Genomic DNA, 16,452 nt, shown 5'->3' with positions numbered 1-16,452 from the left:
CTCCCTCTCTCTCTGCCTCTCCCCTGCTCATGCTCTGTCTCTCTCTGTCTCAAAAATAAATAAAACATTTTTAAAAATTAAAAAAAATAACATACTACTAAACAATGAATGGTCAACCAATAAATCAAAGAATAAATAAAAAAATACATGGAGACAAATGAAAATAAAAACTCAATAGTCCAAAATTTGGGGGATGTGGCAAAATCAGTTCTAAGAGGAAAGTTTATAGAAATACAGGCCTACCTCAATAAAGAAAAATCTCAAATAAACACCAAAAGGAGCTATAAAAAGTAGAACAAACAAAACCCAAGCCACAAGGAAGGAAATAATAAAGATTAGAGCAGAAATAAAATTGAAATAAAAAATACAATAGAACAGATCAATGAAATCAGGAGCAGGACTTTTGAAAAGGTAATTGGTAAATCTTTAGCCAGATTCATCAAAAACAAAAACAAAATGAGAGAGAAGAGTCAAACAAAATCAGAAATGAAAGAGAAGTAACAACCAACACCATGGAAACACAAAGGATTCCAAGAAAATATTATGAAGAATTATGTGCCAACAATTGGACAATCTAGTAGAAATGGATAATATCCTAGAAACATATAACCCAAAAAAATGGAATCAGGAATAGAAAATTTGAAAAGACCAATTACCAGCAATGAAATGGAATCTTAATAAAAAACAAAACAAAAACCCTCCCAACAAACAAAAGTCCAAGACCAGATGGCTTCACAGGTGAATTCTACCAAATATTGAGAGAAAAATTAGTATCTATCCTTCCCAAAGTATTTTTAAATATATAAGAGGAAGGAAAGCTTCCAAATTCATTGTGAGGTCAGCATTACTCTGATACCAAACCCAGATAAAGACACTACAAAAAGAACTATGGGCCAATATCTCTGATGAACATAGACGCAACAATTCTCAACAAAATATTAAGAAACAGAATCCAAGAGTACATTAAAAAAAACATTCACAATTGTCAAGTGGGATTTATTCCTAGGATGCAAGCATGTCCAATATTCACAAATCCATCAATGTGATATATCACATCAGCAAGAAAAAGACCAAAAACCATATAATCATTTCAATAGACACAAAAAAACTTTTTGACAAAGTACAATGTCCATTCATGACAAAACCCCTCAAAAGAGTAGATTTAGAGGGAATATACCTCAACATAATAAAGGGCATTATGAAAAATCCACAGTTAACATCATATTCAATGGGGAAAAACTGACAGCTTTCCCTCTACACTCAGGAACAAGAGAGGGATGTACACTCTCATCACTTTTATTCAACATGGTACTAGAAGTTTTAGCCACAGCAATCAGACAAGAAATAAAAGGCATCCAAATTGGTAAGGAAGAAGCAAAACTTTCACCAATTGTAGATAACATGCTTCTATATATAGAAAACCCTAAAGAGTCAATCAAAAAAACTACTAGAAATGATAAATGAATTCAGTAAGGTTACAGGATACAAAATCAATATACAGAAATCTGTTGCATTTCTATATACTAATTAAGCAGCAAAAAGAGAAATTAAGAAAACAATTCCATTTATAATTGCACCAAAAATAATAAAATACTTAGGAATAAACTTAAACAAGGAGGTAAGAGACCTATACTCTGAAAACCATAAAACACTGGTGAAAGAAATTGAGTATGAAACAAATGGAAAGATACTCCATGCTAATGGATTGGGAGAACGAATATTATTCAAATATCCATACAACCCAAAGCACCTACAGATCTAATGCAACCACTTCAAAATACAAACAGCATTTTTCACAGAACTACAACAAGTAATAATAAAATTTGTATGGAACCACAGAAAACTCCAAATAGCCAAAGAAATCTTGACAAAGAACAACAAAACTGGAGCTATCACCATCAAAATTTCAAAATATACTACAAAAACTATAGGAATCAAAACAGTATGATATTGGCACAAAAACAGACACATAGATCAACAGAACAGAATAAAGAACACAGAAATAAACCCATAGATATATGGTCAATTAATCTTCAACAAAGGAGTCAAGAATTTGCAATGGGAATAAGACAGTCTCTTCAACAAATGGTTGAAGTAAATTGGACAGCTACATGCAAAAAAAAAAAAAAAAGTTACTGGACCACTTTCTTACACAAAAATAAACTCAAAATAGATTAAAGGCCTAAATGTAAGACCTAAAACCATAACAATTCTAGAAGAGAACACAGGCACTAATTTTTCTGACACCAGCCATAGCAACATTTTTCCAGATGTCTGTTGAGGTAAGGGAAACAAAAGCTAAAATAAACTATTAGGACTATGCCAAAATAAAAAGCTTCTGCACAGTAAAGAAAACCATCAAAAAAAACTAAAAGACAACCTACTGAACACAGGAAGGTATTTGCAAATGGCATATCTGATGAAATGTTCTTATTTAAAATATATAAAACCTTGTACAAGTCAACACACACACACACACACACACACACTAATCCAATTAAAAATGGGCAGAAAATACAAATAGACATTGTTCCAGTCAATTAATGTCTAAGTTGATATTTCTATTCAGTCTAGTGTTTTCAAAAATACTAGTTAACATTCTTAACACTGAATTATGGTTGACTGGGACATAAGGGTTAAAGAGAAGGTTTTGATAGATCATAGGTAGGCAAAAAACTTGGAAGGTCACTGTAATGCTAGGTGTGGCAAGCCATGCAGAAGAGACCAACTGACCACAGAACCAGTCAAAGAAATTCTATGACTATTAATAATTTTATTCTGTGGCTGGCCTAATTACCACGCATTATAATTATTTCAGTTTATGCATTTTACTATTTAACAATTTCTGCTTGTTCTTTCTTCATGCACCATTATTCCAAGAATGTCTTGTGTTTTTTGGTATTTATACATGTATACTTGTGATATAGATAGATATATATAGATAAGTGTATATAGATATGTGTATATATGCTTATACATATACATACATGTATACACCTACATGTACATACACATATGCATATACATGTACACGTGTGTATGTATACACACATGTATATGTACGTATATGTATACATATATGTATATATGTACACATATATACACACACATCTATATACACATATGTATATATATACACACATCTCTCTCTCTCTCTGTATATATATACTATATATATATATATATATATATATATAATATATATATATATAATATATATATATGTTGGTTCTTTTTTCTATTTTTTTTTTTTTAATGTTATAGGGATTTTAAAGATCCTAGTACTGGTGGACATAGTTTGTGGTGCTTTACAAATCCCGGTATGAAAACAGAGAAAATGGATAGCAAAACCCCAAACTCAAAGAAAACATTTAGAATACCTAGGAAACAAGATGTCCCCATGAAATCAAAACTACAAGTGAGTGGGGACAATCCACCAACGGTCACAAGACCCGAATGCTATCAGCAACTCTCTGCAGGAAGCAGCAATGGGAAGCAACATGGTGTCTAACAACAGAACTATAAAATAGCCACGAGGGATCCACCAGGAAGTACAGTGAGTCCATTTGGGAACAACAGCTCAAACTGTGAAGGGTTTTATCTGCTCCAGTGGCAGGGAGGTGCAAGAGCCTTGTCTCTGTGAACTCTGACAACTGCCGCACTTGGTTCTCTTCCAGAATGGATCCAACTCTGAGCAAAATTGCTGAAAATGGAATCAAAATGGAAAAGGATACAAGAGGAGAGACAATAGAAAGAAGATCCTGATAAAAGTGGCAGGGGAAAAGAGTCATGGAAAAAGAAATGTCTAACACATATATAAGTATTTGAATCCTACCTTCCAAATAGGAATAGCTTTTGATTCCCTTTATTCCTGATGTCACCAACAGCTCAACAGTATGCTAGAAACATAATTTTCAGAGGGAGGGTTTTCATGGGTCACACAAGTAGTATTACTCCTGTGCCCTAATTCACATAAATGCATGTCTCCAACCAGTCCTAAGTCTATCACTATCTCCTTTCTAGTGGTAGGCTAATTTATCCTAATGAACTCTCTAAGAAAGTTGTAATTTGAAGTTTGCTGCCTTACTAAAGTTACCTCTGATCTGAACACCATACTTTGGAAGCTCAAAGCTTTATTTCTGACCCTAAATATGTGTGGCCGGTTAAAATCCAGGAATTGAGCTATCAGGAATTGGCAGATGCCCTCAGATCAAAGCAAAGTCTAGATTTGGCTTAACACTCTATGATCAGTCTTTATTCTTTGTCTGGCCTCTGAATGTTTTCATTACTAGAGCTCAGACTTACTTATAAGTTCATTGTATTTTACCTAGCATTTTAGGTGTTCTAAACCTGGAAGAATTTCTCTGAATATTCACTCTGACAAATTGCTTAAAATAAAAACTGTGTTTATCTATTTGCCATTATGTATCTCATGGCTTTAAACAGATGCCTCCTCAATTGACATCTTAGTCTGTCTGACATCTTAGTCTGACATCTTAGTCAATCTGTCTGAACTCCAGATTCATCTAACTACTCCCAAACTCACTCCACATACAGTCTTAACATTTCAGTAAATGACAACTCCAAATTTTGCTCAGGCCAAAAATCTTGTACTAAATTCTTGTCTCCTGACCTTCTCTTCCACCATTCATGTCATGCCTTAGAATCTGTTAGCTTTACCTTCTAAACATACCTAGAATTCTATCATTTGTCACCGCCATTACTATGACTACCATGGTCCAAATCAACACGCACTCTCACCTGGATTATTGCAATAACTGGTACCATTTCTTCTACTTTTGTCTTCTTTCAGTCTCTTCTCAATGCAGCCAGAGTAACATTGTTGAAACGCTAAATCAGGCCATGTCACTCTCTGGCTCAAAAGTCCCTGGTGGCTTATTGCATGCACATTAAAAATGTAGTTCCTGGGGCACCTGGGTGGCTAAATTTGTTAATCATCTGACTCAATTTCAGCTCAGGTCATGATCTCACATTTCATGAGTTTGAGTCCCCCATCGAGCTCTGTGCTGACATCATGGAACCTGCTTGGTATTCATTCATTCTCACTCTCTCTCTCGCTCTGTTTCTGTCTCTTTCTGCCCCTCCCCCATTCACATGTTCTCTTTATCTCAAAATAAATAAATATCCTAAAAACTCTAGTTCCTTACAAGGACCTATAAGATTTCATCTAACACCTGTCTAATACCATCACCTCCTACTGTACTCCTTGTTTATTCTGCCCCAGACACATAGATCTGTTTCCTATTCTTCAAACACACTAGAAAAATCAGAATCTTTGTACTGGTGTCTCCTAGATCCAAGGTTTTCTTCCACCAGATATATCCACGTGGCTGCTTTCCTTATTTCTTTCAAATCTTTACTCAAATGTCACTGTCCATCCTCCTTAGATGAATCCCCTGCTCTAGCAGCTCAATCCTACTTAGCATGTTTTATTTTGTATTGTACTTAACATATTCTCTCTATACTATATAGTGTAAATATTTCTCATCTTCCTTTCCCATCTCTCCATACTAGAATATAAGCTTCATAAGGTATGATGTATTCACAATTCTTAGAAGAGTTCCTGGCCACATTAAAAGCACTCCATAAATGTTAGTTGAATAAATGGTATATGCGAGAAAATATTGTGACACATGCATATATACTTGCTGTGTAAATTTAAATAACATTACAAAAAAAAATCTTCTAAAGAGATTATAACTGTAATAATGAACATAGCAAGCATGTTTCTGAAAACAAAACTCATATTTTAAGTCTTTTCAGAAGCTTCAAATCTAGTTTTAAAAATTTGGGGGTCAATAATTTTGCTAATGAGTTAGAGTATTTCCTCAAGACATACTTGTAGTACTTGGATCACTCTGCTAAGGAATGGTAGTTAAAAGGGAGTTCTCTGGAGTCACCTCACCTGGGTTGAAATCCTGATTCCTTCATTTCTCAGCTACACGATTTGGGCAGCTTCGTACCTCTGACTTTGAGTTTTCTCATTTGTAAACATTTGTGAACTCTCCACTTAAGTAGTGGTTTTTGTTCTGATCATGTCCTATTTGTTCATCAGGCAATACTATAGTCCTTTGCCATTGAATTTCTTTACCTGTTAGGAACTTGCATATTTTCAATGGCTTGTTTGATCTACTGATGATTGGAATTGACAAGTTATTAGCTGATGTTAAAGGTCATAAGAGGCCAATCGCTCATCTCAAGAAGATAGGAAGAGACATCCAAGTACAAATATTTCCCAGTTAGGAGAAAAGTTAACAGTTGGCCAGTTGACACCTTATCCCATAACATCTTTGATAGTTGAGTCATTTGGTTGGGAAAAGAGGGTAAACTGTTACAATGAAGAGGGTATTTTAAGTTATTTGTAGAAGTCACTGACTGATGGGTCATTCTTTGTCAGATTATGCATCCTCTGAGCTAGCAAAACTGCAAGAGCTCTTAATAATAGGCTGTGAGAACTATGAATTAAACTCCTCTACAATTCTGTATGTCAGACTTATCCTTGACTTCTACACATTAACATGGGCACTCAAAGGGCCAAGTCTGCCAACCTGTTATCAGAAACACACCATACAGCCAAATTAATCTTGAAAGACTTCCATCAAACAATACATTTCAAATTATTACATTTGAAACATCTTAAGTAAGTCTTAACTTCAGTTTCTGATCAATATTCATTGTACTTTCAGAAAATCAAGATTATCTTTGAAATAAGTATGTGTGGATATTTATTATTATCTGTTTATTTGCTTTCTATCCCAGTTTTCAATCTAGAAAGTTCAAATTATTTCAGTCGATTACTAATAGATTTCCAGGGATATTAGAATACTCCTCGATGACTGCTGATACTTTCTGTCACACAGTATATCATCTATTTTTCATTATTATCTTTCTTGTTGGCTTACTAGCTAGGTTTAATTGCTACATTTTTACAGCAGATATATTAGCATTTTTTGGTATAAATACAAGATGTAGAATACCTTTGAGCAGCTCATATAACACTTGTGCCTTCAATACTGGTTAATGGTTACTGAGATGATCTTTGAAACAAACTTCATTTTCACATGGTAAAATATTGCATAACCAATACCATTTCTCCTGGCCTGTGCTGTTGGGACTTAACAAGGTGTCACACTTGCTTTAGTGGATTTTTTATAATGTCATTGAATATTACTGAGTATATAGCCGACCCCATCTCTTTTCTGGTATATTATGAGCCACTTTAAATCTGTCAGCTTCTAAGCTATAATCCAATGCACAAGACTGCTGTTTGCCTGTGGGGCGTTTTTCAGCATCCAGCTTTATTTGAACTTACATGGACACAATAAGACAACGTTAGCTGCAGGGTACAAAAAGAAGCAAAATACTCAAGCAGTACAGATGAGAAAATACGATTTTGATTCCCTCTGTGTACCTGTTTATGGCCACTAGAGGGGTCTCTATTAATCAGCACAACCTTCCTTCCCTAACACTGCTTAATCCTTAAGATATTAGAACCTGATCTTCCTATGGCTTATTTCTCCCCACTGAAGCATCAGGTTGTACTTTCGTGATTTATGAATTTTTGGAAGCAAAATTAGCAACCCCAAACTCCTTTTGCTTAGACAGCAGGACATTTATTAACCCACTGAACTCTGTTTCAATATGTGTTATACTCATATACATTGCAATGATATACACACATATACAAAGACACACATGCGTAGCATATACATAGATATATAATCATACACATCAACAAACATGAGATCCCACTCTGATGCCACGGACAGCTGTCAGGATATGGTTTTACTTGCCATCATCCTTTCTGAGTCACAACCAAGAAGGTAAAAATCTAAGCTGGTGCTTCGATGATAAGGTGATAAGTTGTATTAGAAAGGATTCTTCCCATAGCAAGTAACTAAACCAGCCTAAACATATAAGCAATCTACTGAGTCCTGTAATGAGAAGTCCAAGAATAATGCTGGCTTTAGATAGGCCTTAATTCAGGGGTTCTAATGAAGTCACCAAGGCCTGATTTTCTGTGTCTCTGAACTTGGATATTTTCAATACAGTGCATTCTCAAATAAGCTTTCCTCTGTTGGGATCTAGATAGCTTCAGAATTTATGTTTCTTCAAATGAAACCCTTGCTATTTGCAATGACATGGATGGAGCTACAGAGTATTATGCGAAGTGAAATAAGTCAGTCAAAGACAAAAAACATATGATTTCACTGATATGTGGAATTTAAGAAACAAAAGAAATGAACATAGTGGGAGAAGAAAGAAGGCAAATGAAGAAACAAAACTGATGGTAACTGGAGGGAAGATAAGCAGGGATAGGTGATGGGTATTAAGGAGGGCACTTGTAATGAGCACAGGGTGTTGTATGTAAGTGATGAATCATTAAATTCAATACGTAAAATAATATTCTATTGTATGTTAACTGGAATTTAAAAACTTGAAAAAAGAGAATTTATATTTTTTCAGCTTCAAGTTCACAAAGTAGAACTTTTGTCTATTAACAGGTAAACATATTGAGCCTGCTTACTGTTCAAATGTGGATGCAAGTAAATCCCCACATCAATTACTCTAATCACTCAAAATGCTAATTGGCTTAAACCAACCTAAGGCTCACTCCTGAAGGTGAGGGTGTAGAAAACTCTATTCAAACCACATAGCCTGAAAGGAAGAGGTTTCCCAGAAGAAATGGAAGGGTATCAGAAGATGAATGAGTAATTTACTAGAGCCCTGGACCTGGTAACCACTACCATTTCTTTTCTTGTCTCAGGCTTATAATTCCTGTAGAGTTGGCATGTTCTCTCTGTCAGTATGGTAATGAACCACTTATCCAGTGGTCAATCCAATACATCATCTCTTCTGAGCCAGGATGAGGCAATAGAGTCAGCAGAGAAACTTGGGATGGGCTGCTGCCCTGGCAACAGTGATTGTTGCCACAAATGAGTTAGGGAATCAAGATTACCAAGGAGTTGAATTTCAGAAAACAAAAACAAAAAACAAAAACTTGTCATTTCTTTACAATTAGTTGAACCATCTCCCAACTTTCCCTTTGGATGACTAACAAAAGTCATTTTTATGGTTACAAAGACTCATTTCTACAGAGCAAGATAAGGCATATAAACCATTCTAGGATGTAATAATGGTCCATACTATGGACTTTGTGTATGTGTACACACTAAATGTGGCAGATACACCTTATTAATTACTATATTCTTTGGATGTATTTTTACATGTAATTAATGCTTTCCTATAATATTTTTGGCATTGAAATTTGTCACGCCAAATAAATCATAATAAAATTACATCTAAGTTAAGAATTCCAGGGGCACCTGGGTGGCTCAGTCATTTAAGGGTTCGACTTGAGCTCAGGTCATGATCTCATTGTTCGTGAGTTCAAGCCCCATGTCGGGCTCTGTGCTGATAGCTCCAAGGGAGCCTGGAGCCTGCTTTGGATTCTGTGTCTCCCGCTCTCTCTGCTCCTCTCTTGCTCACACTCTGTGCCTCTCTCTCTCTCTCTCTCAAAAATAAACGTTAAAAAAAATAAAACACCAATAAAACACCAATAAAGAATAAAACACCAATAAAAGAGTGAATTCTACACATTCATAGACTTCATTTTGCCTCCTATAAACAGTTGGTGACTGCGTTTTTGTGTTTAAACCTGTCTGGAGAGAATCTATTATCTGGAAAAGGTAGGTTTGTCCAAAAGCCAAAGGCACTCCCTTTTTAATGTGCCATCAGACCTATTTATGGGAGAACTACACACACACACACACACACACACACACACACACACACAAATGCACATGCATGTGTGTGTAAATATATGTGTAAATTTAAGAGACCGGCAGGGAGAAATTAAGGATCTATATTTATGTTTTCGCTGTTTTAAGAGCTGAACGGGGGACAAGGGCAATTATGTCCAGACAACAGATTTATGGATTTAAAATATCCTGTCTTTGTTTTCTCTACCATTTATAGTTTTGATCCTCATAAGACTGTGGCGAAGGGGATTTTGGTGAGTAAATGAGCATAAACTTATTATTTCAGTAGAAACCTATCATTACAGAAAGCCTTAACTGGAGCTACTGGAAGCAATGGTACCCCACATTCTCTCAGATTACTTAAGTAACACAGAAGGAGGGAAAACTGGCTTTCTACACAGACTGGAGTGCATTTCATAAATGGAGCCGCCAATGGCTAAGACTGACCCTCAGCCCTTTCTGCATTCAAGTTGGCAGGTTTTGCTAGCTTGGAATGACTCCTTGTACATGTCATAACCAAGCATGTTTAGCCATTTGTGTAGCTAAAACTTTGTGTCTAAACCTGTTGGGCAGAATTTTGTTTCTTGGAAATAGCTCTGTGTGCCCTATAAACCACACCCTCCTTATTGCACATGTGGAAAGGCTTCTAACAATTACCGGAAAGCTCCTGGTGATATTCTCACACTGGGAGACATGAAACACTGTTAGATGCATTTGAGTAAACATTTTATGAGAGCAGGGATAAAGTTCTCCCAGAAGATTATCTTTGTCAAATTTTGACACATAAAGAAACCCAGAAAATAACCCTTAATATTGTTTGGATATCAAAAGCACATGTCCGCAACTATTCTCTCTCTCCACACAATAGGCCACTTCAGGCAGCCACGTCATTGCAGATATTTATGTGGCAGAACAAACTTCTGGACCTTTCTGCCTCTGGGGCCTCATCTCAACCAATCCCTTCATCTAGCATTCCCTCCAGCAACACTGAACTACTGAGAATTCATTCTTAACACAAAAAATTCGCTTGGGAAATAGGAGGAGGAAAATCACTTTGCCAAGTTCAACCAATTCAATTTTGATAAGCTAAAAGCACCTTAATGATTCATCAGTAAATAAATCCTTGGAAAACATAGATCTATAAAGATAGCACTGCTTTTTTTTTTTAATTGCAGATGAGCAGAGACCACTTCATTTGCATGTGAGGGCTTTAGACTTTTGTACACAAGCATGGTGTGGATTTTACTAATTCCATTGAGAATATTCACATATACATGATGTGATTTAATGACTACTATGTTTCAGGCACTGGATTGTGAAAGGGGTGGGAAGGGGTGGGAAGGGGTGGGAAGGGGTGGGGAGGGGTGGGGGGAAGTGCAGAGAACTCACTAACAGAGGAGACGGGCACATGCAAAAAAGTGTAATACAAATGGCACTAGTGATACTGTATTTTGTCATATGCAATGTGTCAAGTGCCATGAGCAGGTAAGCACAAGAGTCACAGGCATACAGAAGAGGGAAGAACTTAATTCTGCTTGTGGATAGAGATAAGAGTTCCAGAAAGTGACTGATTTCAGAGTTGACATTTGAGCTAGCTTTGAGGGTTGAGTCACAGTTCACTAGAAGCAGAGGAGAGATATTCCAAGAAGAGGAAGCAATCAAAGGTTCAGGGACAGAAGTGTGGGCATGGAATTTAGGTGTGAAGGGGCCCTGGAAGTGGCCAGGACAGAGCTGTCAACTTCAAGTAGGGTGTAACTATGAGGTGCCTACAGGCCAGGCTGCAAGATATGTGGCCCTGGGAGCATTAGAGAAGTGTCAAAAGCAGAATCCTGTCTTCCATTTTAGAGATTCTTGGTGATAGTCCTCATGGGAAAAACAGTGCTATTCTTCACGTTACCATTTACATCTTGGCTTTTTGGTGTCCCATTTTGTATTTTGAGCGATTCAAAAATTTGTAGATTTGGTGTGGTGTGTGCGCTCTGGGCATCTGCCTGGCTTTCATCGGAGTATCTAGGAAGCTCCTTTCTTTAGCTCCAGTCAGACATAATCTACATCCTCTATTATGGTGTGAGTGGATTTACTCAAAAAAGACATTTCCTTGGAAAATGTTTTATAGTCATCTTATGACTAAGAAGAAAGACGCCATTCTTAAGGGAGATCTTGAATTAAAGTGAGTGAGACAGTTGGTCTAGAAGCATGAAACACATTTTGGGTAAAAGAAAATCTGTTTCTGCACTTTGAGTACCCTCTTTCATGGGCCTCTGCTGTCCTGTTGTTGTGATTTGATTCTTCCTACAGAGACAAGGCACTTAGTAGGAAACAACCCCCATAGTCCAGACATCTCTTCATTCTTTTTGATGGGGCAAGAAGAATCAGGGTTTTCACACAGAGCCAGAAAATCATACAGAGCCAGAAAATAATAAAATGCCATGTCTATATTGGTCACAGGCATTATATCTATGCCTTGCCAACAACTATTCCAAAACCAATCTGTCATTTTGCCTTTGTTGGAATTCAAACACTTAATTTCTTAATTATATTTCAGCTATGGTTTTATTTCAGTGCCACTAATGGATAAATGATTCAGACAGTGGAGACGTTTTCATCTCATCACATTGGGAGTAAGGATGACAATACTTGCTAATTCTAACAAAATGAACATTTAAATATGCAGGAAATTACAGCATGACTGAGTACTTTATAAAGAGAAGACTGTGTTTCAGTCAGAAATGATTGAAAATGCAAAATATTTCTATTTTGTTGCAAATTCATCAATTTATCACATTTGGTTAATACATAGGACACATGTTTCTTCCAGTTCTTTTAGAAAATTTAGACTCCTGCTGTTATTATTATTATTATTATTGAAGAAGGTGAATATTGCTTACCTATGTCCTAATGATATCAAGGTATTTCTATATTTAGTAGTGTATTGTTATGGAGGACATAATATGACCCACCATGCATTAAAATGGTCTGTTTTAACAAGATTCCCCATAAATTCTTACTTATATATGAGAAGATAATATAGCACTACACAATTAGGCCTATCAGAGAGAAAAATAATGTATATTTGTGAGAAATCAAACAAAGGTTATACCAGATACTTTAAGTATTACATCTCATGTTATCTTTGACCACATTGTGATACAGATAGTATCCTCATTTGCTATTCAAGAAAGTGAATCTCAGGAAGATTAAGAAATTTACACATAGGTACAGTCTACCTGCCAGCAAACTTACTTCATCTTTGCAAAAATTTTGTATCAGAAAATGAAGTAATCAGAGATAAAAATGTATTAAAAATCATGGTAAGAAGGCCTTATTCTCAAACAGAGAAGGGCAGGAAAGATAGATAAAATTGGGGCACCTGGGTGGCTGAGTTGGTTGAGCATCAGACTTTGGCTCAGGTCAGAATCTCAAAGCTCTTGAGTTCAAGCCCCAAGTCAGGCTGTGTGCTGACACCTCAGAGCCTGGAGCCTGCTTCGGATTCGGTGCCTCCCTCTCTCTCTGCCCACTTGCATTCTGTCTCCGTCTCTCTCAGAGATAAATAAACATTAAAAAAAAAATAGATAAAATGACTGAAAAGGTGAGAGTGCTAAATACACAATTTAGGATATGAAAGATCTTCAGAAATTCTTTAATCCACAAAGCCAACAGAGTCTGAGATCAGTGATTTATCAAAAATCAAAAATCTGACAAGTGGCCATACAGAGAACCAACTCCCAGGAATGCCTCCAATTGATTAACAAGCTTTAATTAAACATTTATTGCACACGAAGTACTGGGCTGAGCTACAAAGATGGAAAAAAACAGTATATAGCACATTGCAGGGAGATTCAAGCCCCCACCTAGGGATGGGACAACCCCAAGCTGTTCATGGGTCACCTCACTGCCAGTGTTGGGGTCTTTCTCAACCAGCAGACTTCTTCCAGGGGACCTAGTCTCAGAGTAATTGCCTATTTATTGTACTATGGTATTTAAATATTTTCTAGATCAGGAGTTTCCATAACCCTGTAACAATGCTTATGGCTGTGTTCAGCATATTGACCCTAATTTTATTCACGTGTTTCTTTGAAACACATGTCTCTGCAACACAGGTTTTTATTTCAGTGGGCCCCACTAGGATGATTACAAATATGGGTATGCACATTTACTCCTGTCCTCTAGTGGATAGAATCACAGACCAGCTTCCTAAGTACTAGTTACCTTCTTGTAACAAATCTGGGAACAAACCATAGAATACTCTACTTTCAAAGCTTGGTGAACCTTAGAGAGCATTACAGTATGATCACTACAGTCATCATCTCCTCCAGGGACTTTATAAGCTACTTGGTTATCATTTTCATGTGTGAGTTCCTTCCTCAGAAGTTTAGGCTTTATGGGGGTGGGGAGCCCGAAATCATATCTACAGGAAGGTATGAAGCCACTGGCGACCAGCATTTAATTTCAGGTCAGAAAACTGGGGAGACAAAATGTGGATTCAAATCCAGGTGTCTTCTCTCACTGCTGTGCGTCTTCCATCAAGCTGCCCCTCTTTTCTTGTCATGCCATGATGTCCCTGCCACAAGAGACTTCTCTCTATTAACATTCCAGTACAACTTCTAAAATCCAATTATCTTATGAGTTATCAAAACAACACAAAGTTGGCTTTCATGCCTTGATGTGGTGTTTAAATCTGTTTAATTCTTGATAGAGGCTTTTGAATGGATATGTAGCTTGAAACATCATTATCCAAGTGGGAGGAATGTTATTTCCAAAGCTACCATAAACTTATTTCTAGCATTGAAATGACAACATTAAACTTCTAACATCCTGGTAACATTTATAGAAAGTAGGGGAACATGGGTCCATCAGACATTTCAAAGCCGAGTTATGTTTATCCTACCAATTTATTTGTGCTTCAAAATAACAACAATCCAATGCATTTTTAACCACATGTGTATCAAGACTTGAAATTCTTGGTTTTATTTTTAGCAAGAACATGTAAATACTTCAATTGTCAGGTTTCTTATTTGTAAAGCTTTCTCTCAGATTTTTGTCAACTTTAACAAAAATAAGGTTTTTTAAATGCTTGGCTCCCTTTGTGGAAATCTTAGTCTCTCTCCATCCAGTAATCCCAATACCACCAAAAATTCACTCTAAAATTCAAAATATTTAATAAGCTTGTTTGTCATCATTTTTAATATACTTTTTGTTAAAAGCAAATTATAAAGTGCACTTAGTATTTTACTAGCTCTATTTAACTAAGAAAACTAAGCAGCTTATGATTTTAATTCTACTAAAAAATTAAAAGTGGGGCAACCTGGGTGGCTCCATCGGTTAAAGTGTCTGACTCTTGATCTCAGCTCAAGTCATGATCTCACAGTTCCTAAGATAGAGCCCTGTGTGGGGCTCTGAGCTGACAGTATGGAGTCTGCTTGGGATTCTCTCTCCCCTTCTCTCTCTGCTCCTCCCCTACTTTCACACACGTGCTCTCTCTCAAAATAAGCTTTAAAAAAAAAAAAAAACGAAGGGGTGCCTGGGTGTCTCAGTTGGTTAAGCGATTTGGATCAGGTCATGATCTCATGGCTCAGGAGTTCAAACCCCGCATCGGGCTCTGTGCTGACAGCTCAGAGCCTGGAGCCTGCTTCAGATTCTGTGTCTCTCTGTTCATCCCATGCTCACACTCTGTCTCTCTCTCAAAAATAAACATTTTAAAAAATTTAAAAAGTACAAAGCACTATGCATAAATTTAAGTGTATGATTTTATGGACTGTTGGGTTTTCTTTTCCTTTGTCACCTCTTTTTAACAGTATTTACTGACAAAGAGGAGACATGATCTTTTTAATGTATTGTCTAGCATTTACTATACTTGTTTAGGAAAGTGTTTTCCCCCTAGTCATTTACTTCATTAACTACAGAAGTTAGCACAAATCTTAGCTGTTTAAATGACTTTATGAATATATATTTAGTCACATCAGTCCTTGTGAAACTTCATGCCATTTGTAATACACTTTAGCGTATCAGGTATTAATACTTGTGAATGCTTACCATCAAAAGATTTTCCATTTGTTTAGGAAAACAGCCAGAAGATAAAATTTGTTCAAAGGTCAGAATATGATGTACTCCACACTCTGTTTCAAATGGAACTTTATAAACTCCAGAAAAGCCAACATAGTATAAATCAATTTTGAAACAGGTGGATTTTTACCCCTTTGCCCTGTTATATCAGCCCATCAAGAATGAATTACCCTCACACCTGAATTTTGCAATCTAGTGAGCAAGCCAATTGTTGGAAAAAGAGCTGCCTGTAAGTGACATTTTGTGATTTAGTTCATTCATACATGTTAGCCCCAAAATATTTACTCCTACAAAAAAAAGTAAAAGGAAACTACATAATATTAAAGGTTAACTTTCTATTCACAATCTGAGACCTTAAATTTTAATCCAGGTGAATGTGTGACCATATGTCTAGATGGGTACCTGTTGCCGAGAGTAATTATTACTGGCCCTTCAATTCTCAAAGTTGTCTCGGTTTGAATGGCAAAAGTTTTCCCTAATTTGGGGTAATAAGCTTATAATGTGCACACAGCACGTATATTAACTTGTATAAATAAATGAACTTTTCTACTTCCAGGATAACAGTGACAGAAAATGAGAGCGTGCCATACTCATATCCAAAATGAGA

Source organism: Panthera tigris, chromosome C2 (genome assembly GCF_018350195.1).
Source record: "Panthera tigris isolate Pti1 chromosome C2, P.tigris_Pti1_mat1.1, whole genome shotgun sequence".
In the NCBI taxonomy this organism is placed as follows: domain Eukaryota; kingdom Metazoa; phylum Chordata; class Mammalia; order Carnivora; family Felidae; genus Panthera; species Panthera tigris.
The sequence above is the reverse complement of the archived record's forward strand: the minus strand, read 5'-3'. Positions refer to the sequence as shown.